The sequence below is a fragment of the Puma concolor genome, chromosome C1, assembly GCF_028749965.1.
Source record: "Puma concolor isolate L17-30 chromosome C1, mPumCon1.1.hap2, whole genome shotgun sequence".
Lineage (NCBI taxonomy): Eukaryota > Metazoa > Chordata > Mammalia > Carnivora > Felidae > Puma > Puma concolor.
In genome coordinates this window covers 60,803,002-60,830,407 of record NC_141674.1, presented here as the reverse complement: position 1 = coordinate 60,830,407, position 27,406 = coordinate 60,803,002, and positions in this window count along the sequence as shown.

The following is a 27,406-nucleotide window of genomic DNA, read 5'->3' as shown; positions in this document are numbered from 1 at the left end:
TAAAAAAAAAAAAAGTTTGTTGGAAGTAAATATGTAACTTTTGGGAAAGTGAAAAATAAAAGAAGAAAACATCAGGAGACCAAATGTTTAAAAGTGTAACCCTCACTGGCAATGAGAAATCATTTAGTGATGCGTTCAGATTTGGTGTAACTATGAGAAATGAAATGAAGTTCGAGAAAAGACAATTTGGACCGAATACATGAAAAACTTCCTGATGGTGAAACCCGTTAGATTATGGAATTATCCCTCAAGGGCAGTGGTCAAAGTCACATCATTCGAATAGTTGAAATCAAGAGAGACAAAATGCCACTGAAAGTTATTTACTTGTTGAATCTGCATAGCAATTGTTACGGTCCCTAAGGGAACTGTTCTATCAAATAGATGAGATTTCCGAGGCTGTCTTCAGTTGTGATGTTTCTGACTTCCAAACTTTATATACAAATAACAAAAAACAAACAAACAAAAACAATGTATTTTACATTCTAGTACCTATGTAGTTATATTTGTTAAATAATATAAAGTCACCCTAGACAAAATGTATTCTATAAATGCTATGTATGCTCTTTATTTTGTTCCACCTTATGTAGGGGAAAAGTAGAATTTAGTGTCATAGTACCTGGCGTTTTTATCCTTCCTTCAGTGCATGATTGTATATACCCAAGCCCCTAAATCTCTCCGAGGCTTAGGCTCTGCATTCATAAAATGGTGCTCAAAAATGATAGAATTTTTATAAGCGTTGGATGAATCACAAGGCAATATACAAACATCATTTGGTAAAGGCTAAATGTATATTATAGTTAACACTGTTTTAATCTTCACGGTTGCCATTGCTATCTCATTCTAAATTGATCCTGTATTTAAGTCTCTCTTTTTGGGTAGTGGTAATAACTTGCACTAATATAGAGCACTCTATCTCATATTCTTATGCCTTAGCCATAGGAAGAGGAGAAGGCATTGGCAATAAATCTTAGTGAGGCTCATTCAGAATTGAACTGCAGCTTTAGTGCTTACAGTAGCAGAGCTTTCTGGTTGAGTTGGGTAGCTGTGGATGTATGTGCATATACGTGTGTGAGTGGGCAAATACATGCATACCTCACAGCCTCCGGTCACTTCACAAATCACTGGATCGCACAGAAAATTTTGGACTATGTTTGGCAAGTCTTCTCAATTTACTGATGGGGCAACATACTTGAAGATTATTCTGAACATTCCCTTCTTATCATGTCCTACCTGGAGAAGCAGTGAATCTTCAGCACAGATAGGACTGGCTGTTTCTCAAAATGGCAGGGGAAGAAACATGCCTAAGTTCATACATATTATTGAATGCCTCATAATGCTACTATAAAACTCTGCAAACCTATTTGGGGTAATTCTAAAGCGAGAGCCAAGTGCAGACCAACAGGAACTGTGATAACAACATCATTTGGCTAATGTGCTGTTTATGTATACAAAATGCTTTGCAAATGGTAAGGGGAAAATCACCAGCAGAATAGTTTCTAAAAGCATGTTAGTTTTCTAAAGCCATACTTATCTAAAATTGTAACAAAGAACAGCAGGAGGTGTGTGACAATGAAGCCAGTACAAAATGAACGAAGTTTCAGCCAAATGTCAAAATATAAGGAAGGAATTTCTGAGGCAAAAGAAAAAAAAATTGTATTGGGAAATGGGAATACAGTAGTTTTATAGAGATTTGGAACTTTAAATTATTCAGAACTGGTACAATCAAAACTAAAACACGTGCATGTGTACCATCTGCTTGCCTCCAAAGAGGAGTCTTTGGAGAATTAATTTCAGCTGCCAGAGTTGCAGGAAAGGAAACTGGTCTCTAGTTTATCCGAATCATTACTTGAATACAGGAACTCAAGAACAGAGAAGAGACTCGGCCGTCTGGCTCTGTCTCCATGGAGAGATATTCCCTAGAGATTTCAGCAGCTACAGACAAACATGAAGAGAGGTACAGAGAAAAGAGACACAGCCTGTAAAGTCAAATTTAGGATAAGAGAAGTGAAGTGTTTTTGATTCAAAACATGTTTTAGAGTAGCTGTTAGTGCTTAAATAAAGATTTAACTGTCTCATGAATATTTTTTTTCTAGAAGTAAACTAAGTTTTCTAGTAATGTTAAATCCTGGTTTGTTGAGTCATGCTTAGGCCAGATATTTACTTTTGTTTCCATTCTTCTAACAGGATGTAGGATCTGTCATTTTCTGGCCAAATTGGAAACAAAGGAGAATCGATACTCCTGGGAGTTCAGTCCCAGTGTCTAGTGAGTCTTTAATTTAATAGCATTAGTGCTACCAGTTTTGTCACTAATGGTCATGTCTACATATATAGTCTTTGCTTACAGAATTAAGCAAAATTAAAAATAGAAATGTCATATGATCCAATAATGCCACTACTGGGTATTTACCCAAAGAAAATGAAAACACTAATTAAAAAAAGATATATGCACCCTTATGTTTATTGCAACATTGTTTGCAATGGCCAAAATATGGAAACAACCTAAATGTCTATAAATAGATGAATGGATAAGGAATATGTCTCTCTCTCTCTCTCTCTCTCTCTCTCTCTCTCTCTCTCTCTCACACACACACACACACACACACACACACACATACACACACACTGGAATATTGCACACCCATAAGAAAGGATGAGATTGTGTCACTTGAGGCAATATGGATGGACCTAGTGGGTATTATGCTAAGTGAAATAAGTCAGACCGAGAAAGACAAAAACCATATGATTTCATTCATAAGTGGAATCTAAAAAAAAACAAAAACAAAAACCAAAAAACAAGTGAAAAAACAAACAAAAAGCAGAATCAGACCTATAAATACACACAACAAACTGATGGTTGCCAGGGGGAGGGACTGGGAAATGGGAAAAATGGATGAAGAAGAGAGGAGGGGTACAAGCTTTAGTTATGGAATGAATAAGTCTCCAGAACAAAAGACACAACACAAGGAATGCAGTCAATCATATTGTAATAGTATTCTATGTGGACACATGTAAGTATTGCCACACTTGTTGTGAATGTAGCATAACATATAAATCTGTTGAATCACTATGTTGTAAGCCTGAAACTAATGTAACATTGTATATCCACTATACTCAGATCAAAAAAAGGCAATTAAAAATATATCAAAAAATATCATATAACTAAATAACAGGCAAATCTACACATTACAGGCATTGTTGTCCAAAGAAAAGATGAAATCATGTCACTTACAGTAGATAACAAAGACTGCCTAGAGATCAAATTTGAGCTGAGTTAATAAAAAAGCTTTCAACAGTGAAAATACACTATGGGGAATCCAAAGATGGGAAAAGGATTAGCTTAATTCACAGGGGAATATGATGGACAAATTAAAAAGAAATGGATGAACGGATAAACAGATAGATAAATACTACTTTTTCAAGTCCTTCAATTCCTTTAGGTAAGATATTTAAACGTTGAATAAAATTTATCTTTGGGAGTCCAAAATATTCAGCTATTTTTGTGAGCCATATAATTAGCCATATAATTAGCAAATAACAGTATCAGACACACACTCGTTCAAAGTCTTGTTCAATAACAGAACTGAAAAGTAAATTTACAAATGGGCATATTTACTAAAATATCAGTTCAAGCAAATTGAGATGTAAAAAAACACTAAATTATACATAAAACTGTAATCCAACTTAAGTAGCAGAGACTCTGTTGGGGCATAAAAACCAGCTTCTGAGCCCAGTAAATAATATAATTAGCACATAAGTTGGTTTTGTTGTTTTCTATTCTCTTTCAATTGGTAAATGTATGCTTGGGAAAACAGATTAAAAGGATGTGCTTGATAGTAAAAACAATGTTCACAATTGATAGATAGATGTAGATATAGATACCTACATATATATGTATAGATAGATATAGATATAGATAGATATAGATATAGATATAGATATAGATATAGATATAGATATAGATAGATACCTATCCTCTGCTTTTCAAGACTGTTTTATGCCATTTCGCTTTTATGAAATAACTACATTAGCACCCATTTATCTGAAAGAAAGTCAAAAAGGATTTTCATTCAAACAAAAATTGCAGAAAATGAAAACAGTGTTCAGTGTGTGTTTTGTTGCAAGGAGTTATAGAGGCAGACTATCCCTCCAAGCAGTTAAGATCAGCACTGCCAAGCCCCTTGCCCCTTTCTGGGAACTACCTTCAGCATCTCAGGATCAAATTGCCATAGCTTTGAACTGTGTCCGTGAGCATTTGTGCCTTACCTCAATTTATGTTGTACATCCACTAACAAGATGTGTCAGAAAGAGTCAGAAAAGCTCAAAAGAGGTTATTTATTGGGGTGGGGTGTCTGGGAATGCTCAAAAATTTTTCCGTGAAAACGAATGGTAATTCCTTCTTCCCTGTACCCCGTTTCAGCTTGCAAAAAGTTTCATAGAAATGTTCTATGACTTTTGATGGTGGGGAACTTGTATTGAGCAACAAATATGTTTTAGGCATTGTACAAAATCTCTAACATGCATTATCTCATTCCACAAGTGAACCATGAATTATATATATTTACCTCATTTTTATATGACAAAATGAGGCTTAGACGAATATGAGTGTAAAGGTAAAATATTTTTTTTTAATTTTTAATGTGTATTTGAGAGAGAGAGAGAGAGAGAGAGAGAGAGAGAGAGCGCAAGTGGGGGGAGGGGCAGACAGAGAGGGAGACAGAATCTGAAGCAAGCTCCAGGCTCTGAGCTGTCAGCACAGAGCCCGTGGAAAAGTAAAATATTAACACCAAATCTTTATCATTCATTTGGCTAAATAGGATGAATATAGATGCTTATCAATGTTTTCTAGTACTTTGACATCACAACACCATAAATCATTGACAGACTAACTCTCAGCTATAAAGGATCTCCTTAGAACTTTCAAAAATCAATAAATTAGTATCAAAACTATAATCAGGTGGGCTGATTAAAAAGGTACATTTATTTTAGCCTCTGACATAAGAAAAAGTAATCTAATGGGATAAGGGAAATCTTAGGAATCATGGGTTTCATGCTCATGATAATAGGGGGGATATGGTCTAGGTCTCTGTATGAAGGCCACTTATGAACATCTAGTGCAGTTCACTCATTTATAGGTGAGAAATTTAAAAGCCTAAACAATTACATATACTCAGAATCACGCAGTCCATAATTGTGACCATTCTTAAAATACATTTGAGCAGTATAGTCCTTACATAAGCTCTCCAAAAATGATTTAGGAAAATTTAGTTACAATTTTTAGCAAAAATATTTCAGAAAAATCTTCAATAGTGAAGCTGAATTTGGTTCACTAATAGTTTTCATACAAAGTTATACAATTTGAAGAATTTTTTTTAATTTAGATGGACTGTGGGTTTGGTTTTTTTTTTTTTTTTTTTTGGTTTATTTTTGTTGTTGTTGTTGTTGCTGTTGTTGTTTTCTAACTTAGATATCATATCAATGTTAACAAATGTACCACAATTTAAAGTACCAATCAACCCTCCACCCTATATTCATGGATGGGTTCTGTATCAATGTCGATGTAAAGACTCAATCTTCAAAAAAGTTGGGTCTAGCTATAACTATCTTGAAAGCCATCATGGTAATGAACATGATCTTTAAAAAAATATAAGAGTCCTTGAATGTTATTTTACATATCCTTAAAACTCTAACATATGAACAATATAAAGCATTGCAGAAAGTAATTGTACATGAGGGAAATCTGTTTTTGTTCCCAACCTATAGCTATCCACTTCTTCTACATCACAGGATAACTAAACAATTTTTTTTTTTTTATTTTCAGTGGCACAGACCAGTTTTTCCATTGGTGGATATCCAATTTCTACCACCACCTGTGTGTGAAAATTATATTATAGGGACTTTAAGCCCAGCAAAAGTCATGGGATTGTAATATAGGCTTGATGTAAAAGAAAATTAGTTGGCTACAGGCAGGAATTCAGACCAGATGGGACAATGGCCTCTTACAATATGGCAACTCCCCTCTGCCTTTTTTCTATCAAAAGGATAGTTATTCCTACACAAGCCATCACAATGGTAAAACAGAGACAGTAGGTTTGAATCATCTTAAAGCTCTGTGGAAGCCTTCAGAACAATTTTGTTTCTTCAAAGTAAAATGAAAAGTGCCTTTGATTTTTTTAAGCTCCTTCCAGTTTTACAGAAATATTAACATGTAACATTTGCCTTCATTACAGTCATTAGATAAATGCCAACTTAGTGTTAGAAGAAATGCATTTTCAGCTGAAATGGAGCCAAGTTGTCCTAGTTAGTTATGTTAAAGAGAATCAGAAATTAATCAGTCTACTATTAGGGCACAGCTGTTTTTTGAAATGTTTCTTTGATTTTCAAGAGTTTATGTTTTAAAGTGTTATTATTAAACATAATGGTTAAGCCTAGACATTGAGAACGAAGCACACTTTAAGCAAGCTGGCAGTCCAGGAGAGCAAAACATCTCCTTCCTTCTGGTTCTGAACTTTGAGCAAGTCCTTTCTCATCCCCAAATATACCAAGTGGAGATACTCTATTATGATGAAGTATAAGCCTAGAGGAATCAGGTTTATGCATTGAGGGAACTCGAAAGTTTGACATGTTTTTCTAAAGTTCAGAACCTGCAGAAGATAATTCTATACCCCCAAGTTATTAATATAATAACAAAATTCATTAACTGAATGTAATGACATAGTAATAGTCTTCGAGCCAACAATAAATACCTTTTTATAAGCACTGTGTTTAAGTTAATAGCCCTTTTAGCTCAAAGGCAAAGGTTTGTGTCATCCTTAACTGAAGCACACTTATATTGTCTCTTGCTGAGCAGCTGAGAGCAGGTTAATGCACTGCCACAATAGTATATTTTTTTAAACTTTTTTTCTCCTCTCTCAAACGATTGAGGATAGCATTTGCATCAATGTCATGACACATGGTATAATTGGAGGGTTCTGGGCCATGAATACATATCAAGCTGTTAGACCCTTGATATTTGCTTAAACAGTATGGGTACTAGAATCAGAACAGATGCCCTAGTTTCAATGCCAATGCATCATTCCATCCCCTTAAGCTGTGTTTTGTAATTGTCAGTTCAATATCAGAATCAGGGGCAGAAACTACAGAGTTCATTACAGATTCCCTTCCTTCTAATAACCTAAGAGAGCAAATATGGCATGCCTGAAATGTGTTAATTGTTCCATGTTTAATCTTTCATTTTAAACTAGATTACTCAGTTTTCAAAAGCTATACCTATGTCTTTAATACATACAGTTCAGAGGTCACAACTACTTTGTATACAGTCCGGGAATGGAAGGTCTTAAAAAATTTCATAGCAAGTAATAAAGGTACAAAAGGAATTAGGTGTTGCTCAAAGGAAATGCAAATTGTTCTTTTAATCCACAAGCAGGAGTATATAAAAATACAATAATGATGTTTATGTTTTATAATTAAACCGATAAATAACTATGCACTTTTATCTTCTTAAATAAACACACCCTTGCCTGCCCTTAAAATTTCTGGGCATAACACTGATAACTAGAATAAGTAAAGATAAAATATTTACTGAACAGATAGAACCCATACATCTCAGTGCAATAACAAACATGTGCCTGTCACCATGTCAAATATTTATACGCATGCTCTCACCTGTATCTCACAATAGGACAATGTGGTTTATTTTATGTTTTTTTTTTTTTTTTTTTTTTTTGAGAAAGAGTGCACATGTGAGGAAGGGACAGAGAGAGAGAGAGGGAGAGGGAGAGAGAGACTCAAAAGCAGACTCCAGGCTGTCAGTGCAGAGCCCAATGGCGGGGGGGCGGGGGGTCCATGTCACAACTGTGAGATCATGACATGAGATGAAATCAATAGTTGAATGCTCAACTGACAGAGCCACCCAGGTGTCCCAGGCCAATACAGTTTTGAAACACATTTCAAGGATGAATAAATTGAGGCTCAGAAGTTGAGTTTCTGATGACCAGAGCCAGATGGCCAGTATCAGAGCTAGAAAGAGAATCCAAATCAGCTTCACACAATGTCCATATTGTTAATTAATTGGTGTTGCTTCATGACAAGGACATATGCCTAGACTAGGCATCATGTCACACAGATTCTAAGACCAGACTCAAACTAGTAGTGGATCTTACTAAAGTCTCTCTCTCTCTTTTTTTTTTTTTAACATTTATTCATTTTTTTGAGAGACAGAGAGTGACAGAGCATAAGCGGAGAAGGGGCAGAAACAGGCAGACACAGAATCCGAAACAGGTTCCAGGCTCTGAGCTGTCAGCACAGAGCCCAATGCGGGGCTTGAACTCATGAACTGCGAGATCATGACTTGAACCCAAGTCAGACGCTCAACCCACTGAGCCACCCAGGTGCCCCTAAAGTCTCTTTCAATAGTTCTTCAGAATCCACACCCCTTGGGTCTCTCCAATTCTAAAATCCCATGTACTGTTATAAACTAAACCAATCTAGTAAGATCTCATTCATCTATTTTCCTTTCATTCAAAATTATGATTTATTTAAAATCTGGATTCAATTAAAGAACACTGCACTCCAAAGTAATGTATTTCCAGGGCCTATTCAGTGCAATTGAACATTTCATAAGAAGTCACATAAGCAAACATTTCTGGGTCAGCAGCAATGGTTGCAAAATCAAATAAGATGCTGAAGTCCATAGAATTCTTAGTGTAAGCATCTAAATGCCAGTTAACAGCTGACTGAGCAAGAATTTCTGAGATTATACTGAAGAATTTAGAAAAAGAATTTTACTGTACGAAAATGCCTTTTGTCTTTTCATTCGCGTCAGAAAAAAAGTGCTCATACCCATACCTAGCTAATATTAGTGTCATAAAGTGAGATATGCTGGTGTGTGACTTTACCTTATCCAAATATATGTATTTAATATTTTGGCTCACAATTTCCTGGAGAGAAAGGAAGAAACAAGGCAGGATATTGTGAATATTAAATTCTCTATTTCTTCTCATATTATTTTAATATTCCATAAATTTTCCTAATACTTAGAGAAACAGGTTAAAGCTTTGCATCTGAATCCCAGATTTTTATGTAGCATTTCAAAATGAGGTTATAATTTCTTCTGTGTGCAAGTAGTACAAAATAAATGAAAAGCCTATAGGCTTCAAATTTGGGAGAGCAATTTTAAATTTCTGCTGATACCTTTTTTTCTATAATTATATGATTATCAGTGAATGGTAGTCTTTTAATATTTTCATTTATTTTTAGGAATATTTAACCAATATTTGCCCTCCATTATCCATTCTATGAATCACAAAAGTAAAATATTTTCATTTACTGAATGTATTTTTATATACTATTATCTGATAGATATTTTGTCTTCAAAAGGAAGTTACTCTGAGGAAAAAGACCAGAAGGAGTAAAGATAAATGTGTTTCCAAAATAGAATAGTGTGAATACATTTTGTTTCGTCTAGAGGGGGAGCCGGAAGTGTTATTTTCATTTTCATCTGAAGTACGATCTTGAAAGCCCTTTGGATGCTGTTGTCCCTAGACACTTGGCCTGGACACCTGGCCGTTATGGTCTATTTGGAGAAAAGTTACTGAATTCTACCAAAGAGAGGACAGATACCTAATAATTATTTCAGTGTGCATTAACCATTGTGGCAAGACATTGGGACTATAATAAGTGATGATTCCAAATAAAGGATGGGCTTAGAGATTCATTGTAAAATGAGAATGGTAGTATTTCACAGGATATATTATGAAAAGTAAAAGCTAATATGTATGGGATTCTAACAAGGTGCCGGCATACTAGTGAGTACTAAATAAAAGGGAGATGTGATTAATAATTAAGGTAGAATAGAAGAAATGGGAGGAGGACCCATGGTGGTAGAAACAGGATTTTAATAAAATCTGGCTACTTAATTGCTAATAAAAAAAGGATACCATCCTTGACCTTGAGGGGCTTATAGTGTATTAAATAAGTGATTAAACACAGTGAAAAGGTAAATAACAGTATTAAATGTGGAGTAATATGGGAGACATTCTCAATCTAGGTTTAGGAAATCATGAAATACTCCCCAGAAAATGAAGTATAAATCCATATCAGCGTTTTACATTTTAAAAAGTTAATTTGTTTCTCTAATCTGTATGTTTCAGGAAAGACAGATTCCAACTACTCTGGCTGTCTCGTATAAGTGGAAACATACAGAAATTGTCCTTTTGTGGCTGGTTTATTTCACGTAGCATAATATCTTCAAGCTTTATCACTGTTGTAGCATGTGTCAAATGTCTTTCCTTTTAAAGGCTAAATAATATTCCATTGTATAGCCAAATTATGGAAGCAGCCCAAGTAGCCATCAAAAGATGAATGATAAAGAAGTTGTGGTATACATACAATGGAGTATTATTCAGCCACAAATAAGAATGGAATCTTGCCATTTGCAACAACCTGAATGGAGCTAGAGAGATAATGTTAAGTCAAATAAGTCAGAGAAACACAAATACCACATGATTTCATGCATGTGGAGAAGTTAAGAAACAAAACAATCAAACAAAGAAGAAAAAAAAGAAAGAAACCAAGAAACAGACTCTACCTATAGACAACAAACTGATGTTTATCAGAGGGGAGTTAACTGGGGAAATGGGTAAAACAGGTAAAGAAGATTAAGAGAATAGTTATGATGATGAGCACTGGGTAATGTATAGGATTGCTGAATCACTATATTGTACACCTGAACTAATATAACACTGCATGTTAACAATATTGAAATTAAATAAAACATTTAATAAAAAAAGTTAAAAAAAAAATTACAAATAAAAGTTTATGAAATAGAAATGTTTATCTGTTATGGATAAGTTGTATTACTTTGTGTTTAAAGTAATTTTAGGGGCGCCTGGGTGGCTCAGTTGGTTGAGCGTCTGACTTTAGGTCAGGTCATGATCTCACATTCGAGCCCCACATTGGGCTCTGTGCTGACAGCCCGGAGCCTGGAGCCTGCTTCGGATTCTGTGTCTCCCTCACTCTCTGCCACTCCCCCGCTCATGCTCTGTCTCTCTCTCTGTCAAAAATAAATAAACATTAAAAAAATAAAGTAATTTTAAAATAAAAGCATTCCAAAATTTAAAGAAATATATTCCATTGTATGTACATGTTACATTTTTGTTTATCCCCTCATTGGCTGATGGACACTTGGGTTGTTTGTATCTTTTGAATATTGTACATAATGCCACTTTGAACATCGTTATACAAACATGTCTTCAAGTTCCTTCTTTTGATTATTTTGGGTATATACCAAGAATTAGAATTCCTGGATTTATATGTTAATACTGTTTTTAATTTTTTGGAGGAAAGGCTGCACTCTTTTCCCCATTTTCTAATCAGGCTGCTTGCTTTTTGTTTGTTGAGTTGAATATACAAAGATATATATTCTGGATATCAACTCTTTATCTGATATAGGATATGCAAGTATTTTCTCCCATTACATGGGTTGTCCTTTCACTTTTCTGATAGTGCTTTTTAATGCAGAAAGTTTTTAATTTTGATGTAAACCAAATTGTCTAATGTTTTTCTTTTTTTTCTGTGCTTTTGGTGTCATATCCAAGATATCAATACCAAATCCAATGTCATGAAGATTTCCCCCCTGTTTTCTTCTGATAGTTTTAGAATTTTATCTCTTACATTTAGGTCTTTGATGAATTGTCTAGTAAAATTTTGTATATAGTAGAACATAAGGGGCCAACCTTGTTATTTTGCATGTGGATACCTAATTTTCCCAACACTATTTGTTGAAAGTCTTACCATTCTCCAATAATCTTGGCACCCCTGTCATAAATAACTGAAACATGTATATAAAAGCTTATGTCTCTCTATACTCTTCCATTGTTCTAGTTTTTTTTTTTAATGTTTTATCTAGTTTTGAGGGAACACAAGTGGAGGAGGTGCAGAGAGAGGGTGGGTAGAGGATCCAAAGCAGATTCTGTGCTGATAGCAGTGATCCCAATGTGAGGCTTGAACTCAGGAAACATGAGATCATGACCTGAACCAAAGTTGGATGCTCAACCAACTGAGCCACCCAGGTGCCCCCAGTGTACTGTTTTTATTCCAGAACCACATTCTTCTAACTTTGAAATCAGGAAGTATTAGATCTTCAACATTATTGTTCTTTTTGAATATTGTTTTGACTACTCAGGCTCACTTGAAGTTTCGTATGAATTTTAGAATGGCTTTTTCTATTTCTGAAAAATATGCATCATTGGGATTTTGATAAGAATTGCAGTGAATCTGTAGATAGATTTGGGTAGTATTGACATCTTACAACATCATGTCTTACAGTTCATGAATATAGGGTGTATTTCTACTTATTGGTATATTCCTTCTTTCAGCTTTGTTCTCTAAGTTATACTTTTCAAGTCTTTGGCCTCCTTAGTTAAGGTTATTTCCAAGTAATTTATTATTTTGATGTTGTTATAAAAGGAATTATTTATTTCCTTTGCTATCATTTGCTGTCAGTATATAGGAATGGGAATGATTTTTGAGTGACTGTATTCTGCCATTTAACTAATTCCTTTTTTAATTTTAACAATTGTGTGTGTTTATGTGAAAATTATATCTGTGAACAGAGATAATTTTTCCCCCATTTTCTTTTTTTTTCTTGGCATATATTTATATACTTTAATTTGGCTTTGTTTTGCCATATCTATTTCTAATATTTTTCTGAAAATACATCTTTTTCAATATAACTAATTCATCTTTATTTTTTCCAAGTTTTTATTTAAAATACAGTTCATTAATATATAGTATAATATTAGTTTCAAGTGTAGAATTTACTGATTCATCATTTACATACAGCAGCCAGTACTCATCACAGCAAGTACCTTAATACCTATTACTCATTTAATCCATCCCACCTCTCCTCCATCAATCCTGAGTTTGTTCTCTGTAGTGAAGTCTGTTTTCTGGGTTGCTCTCGTTTTCCCCTATGTTCATCTGTTTTGTTTCTTATATTCCACATGTGAGTGAAATCATATGACATTGTCTTTTTCTGACTTATTTTGCTTAGCATAATATTCTCTAGCTCCATCCGTGTCCTTGCAAATGGCAAGATATACTACATCTTCTTTATCCATTCATCAGTCAATGAACATTTGGCCTGTTTCCATAATTTGGCTAGTGTTGATAATGCTGCTATAAATATTAGGGTGCAGGTACCCCTTAGAATCAGTATTTTTGTATCTTTGGGTAAATACCTAGAGGTCCAATTGCTGGAACATGGGGTAGTTTTATTTTTAACTTTTTGAGGAACCTCCACACTATTTTCCAGAGTTTGCACTCCCACAAACAGTGGAAGAGTGTTCCTTTCCTTCACATCCTCGCCAACACCTATTGTTTCTTGTGTTGTTAATTCTAGCCATTCTGACAGGTGTGAGGTTATATCTCATTGTGATTTTGGTTTGTATTTCCACAATAATGTGTGATGTTGAGCATCTTTTCAAGTGTCTGTTGGCCATCTGAATGTCTTCTTTGGAAAAAAAAATGTCTCTTCATGTCTTCTGCCCAATTTTTAAACCACATTATTTGTTTTTTGGGGTGTTGAGGATAATAGGTTATTTATGTATTTTGGATACTAACCCTCTATCAGATATACTGTATGCAAATATCTTCTCCCATTCTAAAGATAGCCTTTTAGTTCTGTTGATTGTTCCCTTCACTGTGCTGATTGCTTTCTCCTTTTCAATGTGAATGCCTTTACATTTTTTCCTGACTTAATTGTTCTGGCAAGGTCTTCAGTACTATGATGAACAGAAATGGTGAAAATCAACATCCTCATCTTGTTCCTAATCTTAGAGAAAAAATGTTCAGTCTTTTACCATTGAATGTATTGTTAACTATGAGTTTTACGTATATGGCTTTTACTATGTTGAGGTAGTTTCCCCCTATTCCTAGTTCTTTGTCCATAGTTTCCTTTAGCTCTCTGAGTATATTCAAGACAGATATTTGAAAGTCTCTGTCTAGAATGTTCAATTCCTGTGTTTTTTAGGAGTGGTTTCTGGAAATTTACTCGTTCCTTTAAATATTTATGTTTTACTGTTTCTTTGTGATGTCCTTTGACTTTTTGTTGAAAATCAAGAATTTGAAAAAATCAGTTACCTCTCCCAGTTTTTGAAGACTGGCTCTCTGCAGGAAACTTTCACTAATAAACAGGACATATCTGATCCTTGGAATCAACGTGGCATCAAGGTTTGTGATCCTCTTAGGACTTTTTGGGGCATGAGTTTTCCTTTGTTCTCATTGCTACTTTTCAATGTGTTAATTTCTCTAAGACTCTGATCTTTGACTCTTCTGGTGGCCTTAGCTGTTATACCGTATTCCTTAATTGGTAATCTCTTGCCGCAGGCATCTGCTGGTTGGTAGTCACCTTGTATCCTTCAGGAAATTTTTTTCTAGCCTATGATCTGAGCTGTGCTGCTTTTGGCTACCTGAGATCCCACTTATGGGACACAGAGACCAATCTCTAAGACAGTCATCCGATACATTATCATGTTGCAAACTAGATCCGTTCTACTTTCTCTGTTCTTAGAACATAACTGAGGACAGATCTGTCACTTTCCCAGGATCACACCAAAACCATACTGTACCAAGAAGAAGGTGGAGAAAAGGAAAGTATAAATACCCCCAAATTTCATTTTGCATGTTATTTTTAATTAGATATTTTCTTGATTGCTGAGGTATTTGACAGATTCCTAGAGTTTCTATAAATTTAGTTTAGCCAGTCTCTAGTTGTTTATTTAGTGTTTCCATAAAAAAATCAAGGCCCTAAAGCATCCAGGTCCTACAGCCTGCCAATGTCACTCTCTCGGTAAGTATATATTTTACCCATTCCTTTTATAGTCTATCTTATTTTTCATCCATTCATTTACTGATTATGTCTGTTTATTTATCTATCTATCTACCTATCTAATCTATCATCTATGTATCATCCATTTATCTATCTCAGGATTTTTCAGGCACCATGACAGTTTATAACTACCTGGGACACAACATTAAATACAATAGACAAAATACCTTGATTTTATGAAATTTGACTTGTACCTAAGTTAAAACTGTGTAAAGTAGCACAGTAAGTCAGAAAGTGATAACTGCTAGGAAGAAAAGTAAAGCAACAAAGTGGATAGGAGATACCTAGAAAATAGTGCAATTTTTAACCAGGGCAGTAGGGACATGTTCACAACAAGGATCATTCTTGAGTTCAAAGCTATTTAAAAGTTAAAAGTGAAAGAGAATTATGAAGATGTATGAAAAGAATGCATCTCAGGCAAAGAGAAAACCTTATGTAAAATCCCTCAGACAAGTGCTCATCTGGTATGTTTCAAGTAAAGCAAGATAGCTAATGATGTTGAGCTAAAGTGAGCGAGGGGCAAAAAGCAGATGGCATTTTTTAAAGAGGAATACAGGTTGTAGAGCCTTTAAACATTACTAAGGACTTTGGCTTTACTTCAGTTGGAAAGGTATTAGAGAACTTTGAAGTAGAGACATGGGATGATCTGAGTTACATTTGAAAATAAACATGGAGGATACTCTGATAAGATTCTGTTCTAAAGTGGTAAATGCATTAGCAGGGGGATCAATTAGAAGGTCATATAAATAATAATAAATAAATAAATATATAGATACAGGAGCAATGTAGACCACCCTAGTCACAGTGTGGGTAATGAAGTAGACAGATTTCCTAATAAATTTTGAAGAAATAACAAAAGTGATTTGATGAAAAATTGATTATGAGAGTAAGGGAGAGGAAGATTTCAAGTGTAACTCTGTGGCTGTGCCCTGTGCAGTTTAAAGAATGGAGTTGCCATTCACTGAAGTAGAAAAGTCACATGATAGGCAGGTCTGAAGGAGAAAAGAGAAGGATCAGTAGTTCCATTTTGGACTTGTTAAGGTAAAAATACCTATTGAAAATTCAAGATCAGATAGACAGGAGGCAGTTGGGTTTGTGAAGCTGGAGTACAAAAAAGAGATCAGGTCTTAAGATGTTACTATGCGAGGCATTAGAATAAAGATGATATTTGATCCTTAAGACTATTGGGAATTACCAATGGCAATGAAAAGATAGAAAACATAAAAGTTTAGTTTGATGAGTAGAAAACAGGAGAGGAGCTTGAGATGGAGTGGCTAAAATGAAAGAGGAAAACCGCAGAATGTGGTGTGCTGCAGGCCAAGTTAAGAAATGTTTACAAGGAACACTGTAGCAAATGTTGAGTGGAAGTTAGGTATATTATGGTTTGAAAATTGATTGCTGTATAGAGCAATATGGAGGTTATTGGTGATTTGTCAAGAGCAGAATAGTGGAGCACTAAGGTCAAATTCTGCCTGAAGTGGAGTTCGAGACAGCAGGAACAGACACACTTTCTCAAGCAGCCTCATTCTAAAGAAAAGGAGAGAGTTGATACAGTAACTGGTTTATATTGTTGTATACAACTAAGTTGCAGATTAGTTTCTCTTTTTCTTAAATAGGAAAACTATGGTTTTTGTGTATGCTGGTGAAAATCAGCCTCTGGAGACTGAAAAACTGATTTTGTTGGAGGTGAGGGAGGGTTGCTGGTACATTGTTTTGAAGAAACAGGGAAAGATGATATTCACTCCCTAAATGGAAGTGCTGGCCTGAAATTTGAGTGTGGAAAAATTATTCAACATAACCAAAGGAATGGCACAGTGCCTGGGCAAAAATGCAGGAGTACTGGTGTTTATAAATGTGGGAGCTTGTAGATGCTCTCCTCTGAGAACGTCTCCTTATATTTTGCTTTTTAATGAGATCTGAATGTAAGAAATTTCAGTAAGAGTGAGAATAAAAGATAAAAGGTTAGATGCTTAAAGAAAAGAAAAGAAAAACTGCAAACAGTTTTCATTTGGGAAAGGGAGAATGAATGGAGCAAGGAATTGTAGTTTGACCCCTAAGTAAAAAGAAGGGACTCAATATGTGTTTCCTTGACTCCAGCAACATTCAGCTACTATGCACTGTCACTGAGAATTCAGAGTCTAAACTTCAACCAGAGTTAGGATTTTGCCAAAAAAGTATGTGTATATAATAGAGGAGTAAGAGACCTAAAAGCTTATGAGCAGAGAGGACTTAAAATAATGTATCCATACATAGATCTCCTTCAATCTCTATGAATCCAAAGAATGATTACAAAGCACCAGCCACATTCTAGGCAATATTTCAGAAACTTTAAAAATATTGGTGGAAACACATATCCCTGTCTTTACGAAGCTTACATTCTAATGGAAGCATACGACGAATTGTGAAGGAAAATATATAGTAAATAAATAAATAAGTGTCTTAATAAATGATAAATGCTACCAGGGAAAAGAAGTAGAAGAGTAAAGGAGAATCAACTATTCTCAGTGGGAGGATGAAGCATCTAATTTAGAGTGGTCAAGGTTTCCCTCATTGGGAAAGTGGGTTTGGGGCAGACATGAAGGAGAGGGATTTGGCAAAGCAGATATCTGGAGGGAGTGCATTCTAAAATTCTGACTGCCCAAGAAAAGTTCCAACATTGGAAGTGTGCCTGGCACGTTTAAGAAACAGCAAAGAGGACAGCATGCCCACGGTATAGTGAAAATGTGGAAGCACAGCAACAGATGGGGTCAAAGAAGTAGAAGTAAGAGTGGTGGGGGAAGAAAATCTTGCTTGCCATTGCAAGGCCTTTGGCTTTTCATTTGAGTGAAGAAAAAAAAAAAACAGTCACTGTGTCATCTTGAGTAAAGCAACGAAATGATTTAACCTCACTGTCAAAATAATCATTTGGACTATTTTGTTAAGAATAAACTGTAGAGAGACAAGGGGATGAAGCGGGAAATTTTTTATATTAGTCAGCTTTCATAAGCTTAATCTAAGAGAGAAAAACGAACAAATCTCAGCACTTAGACAAAAAATATCTATTGCTCACTCATGTTAGATGTTGGCTAGGATCAGCTATGGCTCTGTTCCCTGAGACTTGTTCATTTTAGGATCCAGGATAAAGGAACGGCCCATAGCTGGGGCACACCATTCTCATTGCAGAAGGAAAAGAAAAAAAAAAATGTCAGCACACAAAACAGCTCAGTAAGCTTCTCCCAGGATTGCCACCTGACATTCCTGAGCATTTTTTTAGCCAATTCTTCTGAGGGAAGGATTGGCATGGCAACCAATATTGTCTACATCGTTTGAAGCCCCTGTGCAAAACTGAAGTGTGAGATCTATTATTTGTTAGACGTTTCCAGATGGCAATAGCAGAGCATTAACCCAAGTGAAGGTCACACACCCAAGAAGTTGATGCTGCCTGAAAGTTACATGGGAATGGGAAGGTCTGAATAATATTCCAAAAAGAAAGAGAAATAAATATGGGGATAATTAGTAATAATAATACCATCTACCACAATTTAATAAATAACTACTGATGTGATACGAGTGAGTGATTATGTTGGCTCATGCCAGGTGATAAAAGTAGCAGAGGCTGAAGGATGTGGTTGGTTTCCAGAGAGATTCAGAGTAGTGCTTGAAAGAGAGGTATTTAGGATGACTCCACATTTTATCCTGAATAGCTGGGAAAACAGAGGTGCTGATAACTGAAATGTGAGACTATAGGTAGAATGGTAAAAAGTCAAGAATTTTGGACATGATAACTTCAAGAAATGTATTAGATGTTCAGTAGACATGCCAAAAGGAATTGGATATACATAGCTGGAGTTTTTGAAAGAAATTTGTTTTAGAGAAATGCATTGGGGAATCATGGGCTGACAGATGAAATTAAAATCAGATTTGCTATCACCAAAATAATGAGTGTAGATAGAAGAGAGAAAAAGCAGTAAGCGGTAAACCCTTGTATACTTTCATGTTTAAGATTTAGGAAAAAAAGGAATAGGCTGCAAAGGAACCTAACAGATAGCACCCAATGAAGTAAGAGGGACAAAAATCTAATGAATTTGATATTATGGAAACCACGTAAAGAAAATGTATCAGAGAGCATCAACTGTGCCCAAAGCAGCAACAGATGCAGGAAGAAAACTGACTTTTGAATTTAGCAATGTGGGTATCATCAGTGACTGTAACAAAAGCAGTTTTAAGTGGATCGGTGGGAGCAAAAGCCAGATTGCAATGAATTTTTTTTTTAAAGGGAGAGGAATTAGAAATGGTGAGTATAGACAACTCTTCAGCAGAAGACTTGCTTTTAACAAAATCTGACATTTTTTTTCCTTAGCCTCAGACACTTTTACTAAGTACACTACATATCATGGAAGTTTCACATTCTAAAAGTTTTGCATTTCAAGACAGCCATGAAAAGGGGCATCTGGAATTCTTTCATACTAAGATAAGCCATGAAAAAATAGAAATAAGTTCTTTTTTTCTTATTAAAAACAGAAAAATGTATTTTTCAAATCAAAACTGGCCCAAATATTACCCAAATAGAATTATGATATGAATTTTGAACAATAAACTTAACCCTGTGGGTTTTTTTTTTTTTTCTCTTATCCAATTCTTACAACACTTTGGACTTTTTTACACATCTTTTACTATGAGTTTACCTATGAGTTACCTATTGCTAAGGATTTAGATGGGGTAGTCTTTTTCTTTGAAAGCTCCAAAGTATTGGAAAAAATAAAACTAAAGAAATAGATGGAGAGAAAACTGGGATCATAAGAATCTTTTTCCCGTTTTTCTTTTTCCAAATAGGAGAAACAAGCACATGTCTATAAATTTATAAAAATTAGAGAAAAAAAAGGTCATATAGAAGAGAAAAAGGAGATTTAATTTTTGAAACCATATCCTTAAATACATAAGAAGGGAAGAAAGAAGAAAGAGAGGAACTGGCTTTGGGTAGGATTACAAAAATTCATCTATGACCGTAGTTCTCAAAAAGGTCATTGACTTATCCACTTACCCCTGCCAGAGAAAATTTCACAATGCATGGAGACATTTTCGATGGTCACGACTGGGAGGGTCTTTCTTGCTAACATTTAATGGATAGAGGCCAAGGATGCTGCTAACCATCCTACAGTGCACGGAACAGCTCCTACAACAAAGTATTATCCAGTCCAAAATGTCAATAGTTCCAAAGTTGAGACCCCTGAGCTGTGGTAACAGGAGGGGAGGTAAAGTATATGGGAATGAGATTCTAATGAATTCGATGTTTCAGTGCAGTAGAAACCAAGGTCGTCAACTAAAAAGACAAAGACTCGGGAGGCAGAGAATAGAATTAAACTTTTATTTATGAGTTTTTGTTATCAAGCAAGTCCAAAGAAATGAGACAAGGGCACAAGAAAATTGAGAGATTATGCCAACATTTATATTGATTAACTACAAAGTTTAATCTAGATAAGGAAGGGAATGGAGATATTAAGGGAATAAGGAAAAAAATGAAAATGTAGTGTGGCCAATGAATTGGAGGTTTAGCAGTTTAGATTAGGTATGAGGTAAAGAGAGCAAGTATGTGGTTGTCAAAAAGGAAGTATGTTAAGACTATGGAAGTGTTACAGCTCTACCTGAGGCACGGTGGAAGATAAGACTGTTGGGGAAAGACTTTCAAGGACTAAAGAATCAGTTACATACATGTTGAAATTGTTAAGGATTCAGATGGGGTATTCTTAGAAAGAATAATGGAATAGGTAGATACCATTATTGAGAAGAGGGGGAATGGATTTGGGGTCAATGAATGACAGCTAATATAGAGATGTAATTGGTGATCTAATATGAAGATATGAGAAGTAAAACTAGAGAATATTAGGGAAAAATAGTCTGGAAATCAAAATGGGGATCAAAAATGCTTACCACCTTCCAGCCTGAAGTATAGGCACACCTAGGAGATAATTGTGGATTTGGTTCTAGACCACCACAATCAAGTGAATATCTCAAGAAAGGGAGTCAAATGATATTTTGTTGTTGCTGTTGTTGTTCCTCAGTGCATATAGAAATTGTTTACCTTAGTTTATTAAGTGTGCGATAGCATCATATATGAAAAAAATGAGCTTACCTTAATTAAAATACTTTATTGCTAAAAAACCTTAAACATTATCTGAGTTTTCAGCCATCACAATCTGTTTCCTGGTAGAGAGTCTGGCCATGATGTTGTCTCCTGACTGACCAGGGTGGTAGTTGTTGAGGGTTGGGGTGACTGTGGCATTTTCTTAAAATAAGATAACAATGAAATTTGTCACATTGATTGATTCTTCCTTTCAAGAATGGTTTCTCTGTAGCATATGATGCTGTTTGATACCATTTTACTGACAGTACAATGCCTTTCAAAATTGGAGTCCGAGAGGAATCAAATGGTAGAGAAGGAGGGGGACTCGAAGTTCCCTCCTCTCTCAAATACAGCACTATTAAGGCCAGAAGACTTGGAATTCCAAGAATTTAAGCTACAAACTGACAGAAACATCTCCAGAGGCCCACAGGAACAACCTGCAGGCCATAGGTGCATGATTATGAACTGGGAGAGAGAAAACGGATGGCATAGAAATAGAGGAGAGGGTCCCCTTCTGTGGAGAGACAAAAGGAAGAGAAAGAGAGACTGTGGATGTGTAGGATCTTATTTGAACAAGAGAAAAACCATGAACTAGGGAACAGAAAAAAAAAAAAAGGAAAAAGAACCAATTTCTAACACAATATAAGGTTGTGGGATTTTCTCCAGACTGGGGCCTACCACCCTGTGAGCACACCTGGGGAGGAGGAGAGCCAGCCCCAGGCTCAGTAGCAAGCTCAGACGCACAGTCAGACGGAGCAGTCCCCTCCACTGAGTGCTGTGGGAAGAAAGTATAAAGCTGCTCCAAGGACAAAAGACCATGCAGGCACCCGCCAGACAAAGGCCCTTTGTTGGTGGGCTGGGCAGAGTGGCACTATCCTGGAGCCAGGTGAATGTAATGGGATCCTTTTAGACACTGGGGTTTGAATCCCAGGAGAGTACCTGGGATGTGTGGGAGACTGTGAAGTGGGACATAGTGGCCCATTCACACCCACTCGGCACTGTAAGGACGGCCTGAACAGAGTGGTCTGGGACACCCAGTCTGGGGAGGAGAGCCCGGGGTTTTGCCATTTTTCTCCTAATCACCAACAAGGTGGGGCTTCAGGGAACTGAACAGCAGCCCCATAGAGGAGTCTGGACCTCCTACACCAAACCACGCCCCCTCCAATCCTAGTAACTGTATACCTACCAGAGCAAGGTTGACAATGACAGAACCAGATGGCCACTCATCCACACCAAACCAGATATCCCCTCCTCCAGACCAGCACAGCCACCGGTTCCAAGGCACCAGGAGTTTTGCATTTTCTGATTTGATATTTGGTCGATTCTTATTTTATTCATATATATATATATATATATATATATATATATATACACAAACACACACACACATATATATACATATATATATATATATAATCTATTCTTTTTCAATCTCTTCTGTATATCCTTCTTTATTTTCCTCTCTCTCTGCCTCTGGATTGACCCATAAAGTTTCTTTGATTCTCTGCTTGGTCAATTTTATTTTTCTTTTTCCCCACTCTTGTCATTTCTTTGTATGGGATGAGGTTTCTTATAACACCATCCCCTTTTTAAATTTTTTCCAGGGTACTTCAAAAATAAAGCACACTTGGTGGAAGAGCCAAACCACCACTACGAGTAGGGACATAAAGCAGAGTCATAATAATAGAGAGCTTGCAACACACTCCAAAAACACCTCCTGAAGGGCCAGGTCCTGTACAGTGTATGACCACTTCTTAATATAGTAGTGCTCTCAGACATACAACACATAAAGAGCTGTTAAAACACATAAAGGACAGAAAACTAGCCAAAATGATGAAACGGAAGAATTCTCAAAAGAAATCCCAGGAAGAAATGACAACTAGAGAATTGCTGAAAACAGATATAAATAATATATCTAATCAAGAATTTGGAATAATACTCATAAGATTAATAGCTGGGTTTGAAAAAAGCATAGAAGACAGCAGAGAATCTACTGCTGCAGAGATTAAGGAACTGAGAAATTGTCATGACAAATTAAGAAATGCTGTAAGTGAGATGCAGAATAAACTAGTTGCAGTGACAGCAAGGATGGAGAAAGCAGACAGGAGAATAAGTGAAATAGAAGATAATATTATGGAAAATGTTAAAGCCAGGAAAAAGAGAGATAAGAAAATAGTAGACCATGAAGGAGAATTAGAGAGCTAAGTGATTCAATGAAACATAATAATATCTGTATTATAGGAGTTCCAGAAGAAGAGAGAGAGAAAAGGGTAGAAGGTTTACTTGAACAAATTATAGCTGAGAACTTCCCTAATCTAGGGAAAAAAGCAGACATTCAAATCCAGGAGGCACAGAGAACTCCCTTAAGATTCAACAAATATAGGTCTTCACCATGGTGTATCATAGTGAAACTGGCAAAATACAAAGGTAAAGAGAGAATTCTGAAAGTAGCTAGGAACAAACAGGTCTTAGCCTACTAGAGTAGACACATACAGGCAGTAGCAGACCTGTCCACTGAAACTTGGCAGGGAAGAAGGGAGTGGCAGGAAATATTCAATGTGATGAATAGGAAAAATATGCAGCCAAGAATCCTTTGTCCACGAAGCCTGTTATTCAGAATAGAAGGAGAGATAAAGACTTTCCCAGAAAAGCAAAAACTGAAGGAGTTCATGACTACTAAAGAATCCCAGCAAGATATTGTAAGGGGAACTTTGTGAATGGAATTCTGCAAAGACTACAAAGGACCAGAGACATCACTGTAAGCATGAAACCTACAGATAAAAATCTGTATCTTTCAATAATAACTCTGAATGTAAATGGACTAAATACCCCAATGAAAAGACATGGTATCAGAATGGATAAAAAACAAGATGCATCTATGTGTTGCCTATAAGAGACTCATTTTAGACCCAAGGACAGCTTCAGATTGAAAGTGAGGTGATGGAGAACCATCTATCTTGCTGCTGGGAGTCAAAAGAAAGGTACAGTAGTCACACATATCAGAACACTAAATTTTAAACCAAAGCCTGTAACAAGAGATGAAGAAGGGCATTATATCATAATTACAGGGTCTATCCATTGAGAAAAGCTAATAATTGTAAATATTTATGCTCTCAACTTGGAGGACCCCAAATATATAAATTAATTACTCACAAACATTAGCAGCCTTATGGATAAGAATATGGTAATTGCAGGGGAATTTGATACTCCAGTTAGAGCAATGGACAGATCATCTAAACAGAAAATCAATAAAGAAACAATGGCCTTGAATGATACACTGGACCAGGTACACACTTGACAGATATATTCAGAACTTTTAATCCCAAAGCAGCAGAATACACATTCTTCTCAGTGCACATGGAACATTCTCCGAGATATATCACATAGAGGGCCATAAAACAGCCCTCAATAAATATAAAAGAATTGAGAGCACAGCATGCATATTTTCAGATCACAATGCTATGAAACTTGAGATCAACCACAAGAAAAAAATTTGAAAATCTCCAAATTCATGGAGGTTAAAGAACATCCTACTCTTTAGTAGGATGAAAAGGTCAACCAAACAATTTAAGAGGAAATTTAAAAATGTATGGAAGCAAATGAAAATGGAAACACAACAGTCCAAACCCTTTGGGATGCAGCAAAGGCAGTCATAAGAGGAAAATACATTACAATACAGGTCCATCTCAAGAAACAAGAAAACTCCCAAATACAAAACCTAACCTCACCTAAACGGACTAGAATCAGAACAGAAAAGAAACCCCAAAGCCAGCATAAGAGAAATAATAAAAATTAGAGCAGAATTAAATAATATGGAATTTAAAAAAGGTAGAACATATCAATGCATCTGTTTTTTGAAAGAATTAACAAAATTGATAAACCCCTTTTTGATATGTCTCAAAAAGAAAAGAGAAAGGACCAAAATAAATAAAATCATGAATAAAAGAGGAGTGATTGAAACCAACACCACAGAAAAACAAACAATTATTAGAGAATACTATGAAAAATTATATGCCAACAAACTGGACAACCTGGAAGATATGGACATATTCCTAGACACCCACACACTGCATAACTCAAACAGGAAGAAACAGAAAACTTGAACAGACCCATAACCAGTGAAGAAAATTGAATCAGTTATCTAAAATCTCCCAACAGATAAGAGTCCTGAGCCATATGGCATCCCAGGGAAATTCTACCAGACATTTAAAGCAGAGTTAACATCTATCTTTCTCAAGCTGTTTCAAAACATGGAAATGGAAGGAAAGTTTCTGGACTCATTCTATGAAGCCATCATTACCTTGATTCCCAAACCAGATGGAGACCCCACTAAAAAGAATTACAGGCCAATATCCCTGATGAACCTGGATGCAAAAATTCTCAACAAGATACTAGCAAATCAAATTCAACAGTATATTAAAAGAATTATTCACCATGATCAAGTGGGATTCATTCCTGGGCTGCAGTGCTGGTTTAATATTCACAAATCAATCAATGTGATACATCATATTAATAGAAGAAAGGATAAGAAATATGATCCTGTCAATAGAAGAAGAAAAAGCATTTGACAAAATAAAGCATCCTTTTTTTAAATAAAAACCCTCAAGAAAGGTTGGAAGGAACATACCTTAAAATTATAAAAGCCGTATATGAAAATCCCACAGCTAATATCATCCTCAGTGGGGAAAAACTGAGAGCTTTCCCCCTGAGATCAGGGACACAACAGGGGATCTTTACTCTTACCTCTGTTGTTTAACACAGTGTTGGAAATCCTAGCATCAGCGATCAGACAACAAAATGAAATCAAAGGCATCCAAATTAGCAAAGACGAAGTCAAACTTTCACTTTTTGCAGATGACAGGATACTCTACATGGAAAACCCAAAAGACTCCACCAAAAGGCTGCTGGAACTGATACATGAATTCAGCAAAGTTACAGGATACAAAATCAATGTACAGAAATCAGTTGCATTTCTTTTTTTTTTTTTAACGTTTATTTATTTTTGAGACAGAAAGAGACAGAGCATGAACGGGGGAGGGTCAGAGAGAGGGAGACACAGAATCTGAAACAGGCTCCAGGCTCTGAGCTGTCAGCACAGAGCCCAACGCGGGGCTTGAACTCATGGACCGCGAGATCATGACCTGAGCCAAAGTCGGCCGCTTAACCGACTGAGCACCCAGGCGCCCCAAGTTGCATTTCTATACACCAATAATGAAGCTACAGAAAGAGATAACAAGAAATCAATCCCATTTATAATTGCACCAAGGACCATAAAATACCTGGGAATAAACCTAAACAAAGATGTAAGAAAGCTGTATGCTGAAAACTATAGAAAATTTATGAAAAAAATTGAAGAAGACACAAAGAAATGGAAAAACATTCCATGCTCCTGGATTGGAAGAATAAATATTGTTAAAATGTCAATACTACCCAAAGCAATCTACACCTTCAGTTCAATCCCAATCAAAATTGCACTGGCATTCTTCTCAGAGCTAGAACAAACAATCCTAAAATTTGTATGGAACCACAAAAGAACCCAAAGAGCCAAAGTAATGTTGAAAAAGAAACCCAAAGAGGGAGGCATCACAATTCCAGACTTTAGCCTCTACTACAAAGTTGTAATCATCAAGACAGTATGGTATTGGCACAAAAACAGATACATAGACCAATGGAATAGAAAAGAGAACCCAGAATTGGACCCACAAATGTATGGACAACTAAATTTTGACAAAGCAGGAAAGAGTATCTGGGGTGGGGGTGGGAAACAGTCTCTTTAGGAAATGGTACTGGGATAACTGGACAGCAAGATGCAGAAGAATGAACCTGGACCACTTTCTTACACCATATATAAAAATAAACTCAAAATGGAAGAAAGACCTAAATGTGAGACAGGAAACCATCAAAACCCTAGAGGAGGAAACAGGCAACAACCTCTTTGGCCTCAGTGGCAGCCACTTTTTACTCAACACGTCTCCGAAGGCAAAGGAAATGAAGACAAAAATGAACTATTGGGACCTCATCAAGATAAAAAGCTTCTGCACTGCAAACGAAACAATCAGCAAAACTAAAAGGCAACTAACAGAATGGGAGAAGATATTTTCAAATGACATATCGGATAAATGGTTAGTATCCAAAATCTATAAAGCACTTACCAGACTCAACACCCCAAAACCAAATAATCCAGTGAAGAAATTGGCAGAAGACATGAATAGACACTTCTCCAAAGATGACATCCAGATGGCCAACAGACACATATGCTCAACGTCATTCATCATCAGGGAAATACAAATCAAAACCACGTTGAGATACCACCTCACATCAGTCAGAGTGGCTAAAATTAACAACTCAGGGAACAGGTGCTGGTGAGGATGTGGAGAAATGGGAACCCTCTTGCACTGTTAGTGGGAATGCAAACTGGT